This window comes from Gavialis gangeticus, unplaced genomic scaffold, assembly GCF_001723915.1.
Source record: "Gavialis gangeticus isolate Ggan-Ray unplaced genomic scaffold, GavGan_comp1, whole genome shotgun sequence".
Lineage (NCBI taxonomy): Eukaryota > Metazoa > Chordata > Crocodylia > Gavialidae > Gavialis > Gavialis gangeticus.
Genome location: NW_017729034.1, coordinates 77,049,293 through 77,054,444, shown reverse-complemented (window position 1 = coordinate 77,054,444; position 5,152 = coordinate 77,049,293).

Below are 5,152 nucleotides of genomic sequence, written 5' to 3'. Positions count from 1 at the left end.
CCCCCCCGTCTTCTAGCCTGAGCCACTGCAGGCATGTGCCTGCATTTCTAGAATGAAAAGGGAATGTCTATTGACTTCCAAATTGGTTCAAGCTTTGCAGGTTAGACTAACCTGCAAAGATTGAATCAATTCAGGCCAGGCTTTTTAGGTGCCTGCCACTTTGAGAGCAGAGGCAGGTAGCTATCAGGTGCCTGATGAAGGTCGCCATTTTGGAATATTAGGTATATAAAGGCTGCAGTTGGCTGCTGCCAGCCCAAGCAGAAACATTACCTGGCTGAGTGGCATGAAACATCTAGAGGTAAGAGCAGGAGGCTCTTGATCCTGGACATTACCTAAATTCCCAGCCTGATGGGGAAGAGTAGCCTGGTGGGGCTCATAGTGGTGTGGGAGCCCCCAGGAAATGCCAGGCCAGTTACCTCAGCGGTGAAAGGCAGGTAAGGGTGCCTTAACCCCAACCCCCACCACCTGGTGGGTAATTCTGAGAGCTGGGGGTGTAGTGGGGGCCAGGTATGCCCATATGTAGGCATCTGAGCCCAGCAGGAATGCAGATCCCAGAAACCCCAGAGGGGGCAGTGTGTAGAGTGTTGGGAGGCCCCACACAGAGTAGGGCTGAAGTTGGTCTAGGCCTGAAGGACAGTCCCAGGTGCATGCTGAGCAGGGTCAAATGGGAGTAAGCCTGAAGGCCAGCATGAGGGCCAGCCCCATGAGAAGTTGATTGCAAGCATAGGATAGAGACCCTAGGGTGGGGTGTAGTGTAGAGTTGCCTAGTGAGGGGCTTGGAGCAGAATTAGCCCAGGGTTTGGCACAAGACCAGACCATGTAGAGTAGGGGAACTTGCAGGAACTGAAGGACTGTGTGGCGAGGCCAGTATGTGAGTAGCAAAGCCTGGTGGCCCAAGACAGGCTACTCAAGGAGGAGCAAGGGCAATGGAGTGTGGCCCAGTAATGGGCAGTATGCCAGAGGCCCTGGTGACAGAGGAGTGGAGTGGAAGAGGCCTCCTATGAGAGGGGAGGTGTTGTGAGTGAGCAGGTGCATGTTGCCCAATTTTGGGCTAGGTTTGCTCTGGCCTCAGACCAGGGAGTAATATTAATTTGGATGCCATCTGTGACGCATGGGCTGTGGTGTAGAGGAGGTTTGGAGCTGCAGATAGCGTCCCCTGGCATCGAGGCAGGAAATGGACAGTCTCCCACATTATACCACCAATTTATGGCAGGTAAGACTGGCAGACTGCCCCACAGAGACAGGTGGGTGGACCAGCATAAGACCCGGCCCCGAGAGTTCCCTTCTGTCACACTGTCCCTAGCCTAAGAATGCATCATGAGCCTTGGAGGCTGGGAGCCCATCAGTTGATTTGGGCTCCCAGCCACAGAGGCATATTGGAGCCCTTGACTCCAGTGAGCCCCTAAGGCTGGGAGCAGCAATCAGCTGATTGGCTTTCTCAGCCTTGGAAGCACGTGGGAGTCCTGTACTCACATGAGCTCTGGAGGCTGGAAGCCTGAATCAGCATCCAATTAATGGCATGTTAGTTACAAGCCACAACATTTTTACACATATTTTGTATAATAACATTGTGGCTTATTTCTTGTTTTATCACACCATTAATTAAATTATCATGTGGCTGGTTAACTACTTAAGATGTGACCACATGTGCAAAGAAATGTAGAGTTATATTTTACCCCACTGTGCCATCTTCTAACAGTTTGATTTTGTGCTGGTTGACTAAGTATTGCAAGTATAGCTTTTTTTATTCTATATTCAAAGTCTTAGTTTGTGGCCATAAAGTATTTATGATGAATGCCACAAGGCTTTATCCTAGGTCTCTTGTTTGAGTTCTGGTTCAGTTTCATTGTGCAGTACTTAAGCACTCAGTGCCATCTCTGGTCATCTACAGAAAGTGCAAGCTTGAATCTGAAAAAAAAGGAAAGGCACAGCACAGGAGAGATTAAGCTGTCATGCAGATTTATAAACAGGAGAGAAAATTGTCACAGCTTTTATAGAGCATAATTGACTCAAAAGTGGCATAGAGAAAAGCAGAATCCTTTCCAATGTGGAAAAAAATAATCATCTAGATTGTATTGCTATTTTGCATTACACAGTACATTTTGAAAATTGTACTGTTTTTCCTTGATTTAATCTTATAATCCAGATGCATTTTATATATGGTTTCCTCATGCAAGATAGCAATCCCTGATGCATTTCACTTCAGCATTATAATACCTAGAACCTTAGCATGCTGAACGTTAGAGTGATTATAGCAGGGATGTAAGAAAGAACATAATTAGAATTCAACTGGATTGAGATGCACACTTCCTTATTCTTTCTAGGGGTAAAGAACAAGGGCGGGGGGGCAAAATGTATCACCTTAATAGGTCAGACTAGAACCTTGTATCCAAACATCCACCTCATTGAGGAAGATAATATTCTATTTCTCCTTAATTTTCTGTACCAACAAACTAGTAGCAATAACACATTTACAACTCTCTCTTGTTTATCCTATCACGCAGGAGATTTAAAAGAATGAAGCAAAACAGAACCGTGATGATAGAACTAAGGTTACTTTGGCTACTATATTTGTCCATCTCTTTTTCTAAAAAGGCTGAGATTTTTTTTTTAATGTTAAAGGGATGATGAAAATCATTATTTCATGCTGGCTGAGGTTTTGTGACTATTTTAAAAAAAATGTAATTTTAAGTATAGTAGTAGTTCTTCTCCAGCCAATAACTACAGGTTTGGTTGCCAGTGGCCTCTTCCTGCTGAGTTTGACCATTTAGACATTACATGGCATCCTTTGAGACCCTGTGTGGCAGTGAGAAGCCCCCACGGGGAACAAACAGGCCCCCCACACCCCGGGAAACTTACCTCTGGGAGCGCAGCCGGAGGTGCAGCTGCACGAGCTGGCATTATGCCGACTCTTTAAACAGCTGCTCCCACGACGGGGGAGTGACTGGCTAATTGCAGGGCCTGTGGACGCCACCATGAGAGATTTAAAAACCCCACCGGAAGTCGGCAGGGGGAGGATGAGATGGAGCGAGCCAGCAAGGAGCTCGCCAGGCAGGCAGTAACTCCTGAGGCTGGCTGGAGCATTGGGGCTGGCACTGCACCCATGCCAGGAGCAAAGGGGAGCAGCGTCCTGTACGGAGCTGGTGAAAAAGCAGTCCCCACCCTTTGGCAATCAAAGTTTAGAAAGGCATCCCTCTCACTTGAAGGGAGAAAGACATCAGACTATGGGAACCCAGCCCTTTCTCACCAGGGACTGGGGCTCCAGCTGCCTTAAGCTAGGCAATTGATCGGTGCAAAAGCCAAAGCCTGACCCCTTGGTAAAGGGGCTTATGGGGAACAGCAGAACAACATAATCCAACCTCTGAGAAGTTGGCAAGTGGACAGGGTGTAAGGGAGGCAGAGCCCTGAGGAACATCGCATCACAAATGTAAGTACCCCGCCCCCGCATCACTGGGAGACCCAGGAAGAAGAACTCCACTGGACCCCTCCTTTTTCCATTTAACATCAAGTCATGGCAGATGAGTTGAGGGACACTCCAGTAAAGGGGATTGGTGTGGTACTCACCACATCTGCTAGAGACACCACACTCTGTTCCATGACTCAGGGGGCTGTGTGATGAGCTGCCTGACACATAACCAAGTTCAGATGGGCTCCAGAGCCCATCTGAACACTGCCAAGAGTCCAGGGGGCAAACAGTCAGGGCTCGGCATGGCATGCCAAAACCCCCCAGATTTTGGCCTGTACATCTGTTGGAGCCTGAGCAGTGTCTCTGAGGATGGGTGGCCATTGTAGCCCCAGCAGATAAGAAGGCAGCCGTCCTTCTGGCTTGCGTAGTATGTTTGAGGCTGAGCATGAGGCTGGCCAGTAAAAGGGAAGTTTCTGGACACTCATGGCCTTTTCTTGCTAGGCCCAGGGCCCTTGTGGTTTTTTTTATTGTATTGTTTTGGGTTTTTGCCAGGTAAGTGCAGGGAGGCAGGGGTGTGGTGGTGGTTAGGCCACTCAGTCTTTACATGGCAACCTTTGAGGCTCTCTTCCATGGCTCAAGGGGCTGTGTGATGAGCTCTTCTAATACTCATTCCTCTCTCTGAATGCAAACAGTCCATTGACTTTACCTGCACTTTTGATGGCATAAAAGAATAACACTACTTCAGTTATTGTTCACAGGTCTGTTATTTTTGGCTTATCTATTATTTTCTAATTTTCAGGTCTTTTATTTTAGCTTTTCATTAAAGTTATACCCCCAGAAGGGTTACAGTCTGAAAAACACAGGCAGTATCTGGTGACCATGATTTAGAAAAGAAGCTCAGATCCTTAGAGTTACTTAGACTTTGTTATTTGGTTTACAGGTAGGTTGGTAATGGATAACAGAAGCAAGAGACAGGTTTACAGCCAGACATTTTTGTTTACACCCTCACAGCACAATAATGGAGTACAATAATCCCTGTGTCCATCTGGCTACCCACAAGAGCACAATACAAAATCTCATCTATATCACCTGGGGAAGATTATACAGGGAGGAAGAGGATGGCAGCACACAGAGCAGCATTCGGTCTTCCTGAATCCAAAAAGTTCTTGAATTTTCCCTGTGCTTCATATATTTATACACGGTTCATTCCAATATTCTTTAATTGGTACATTTACTTTTCTTTCTCTTATTGGAACATTTGGAACTAAAGCAAATCAGTTCTTGGATGGCCTTGGAAAGTATCCATTAGTGCGATTTATGTCCCTGTGAAAGTTGCAGTTTATGAAGGGAAGGTTTGTTATCACTTTCCATTACCATTTTGGAACATTGCTTATTACAATCCTGATTTTATTTATTCTTTTTCCCCTGCCTTACTGTATGGTCTTCTCTGAGAGGACTGCTTTTAATCTAAAGCAATCTTACTTGTTCTAAGAAATTTAACTCAAAAAAATCTATGGCAACAGTACATCTAGTCCTCTTGGTTACATCAATTATTGCTAATCGTATCCTTTACCTAAAATTACTCTGTATTATGTTTGAGTTATTTATCTTAAGACCTGCTTACATTATATTTTATGATACACTTTTTGCTCTGTTTAGTTTGATATTAGCTGAACATGTTAATTCCAGTCTTCTCATTGTAAAGTCTGCAAAATTCACTTTGCAATCACTCAAAAACAGGCTTTG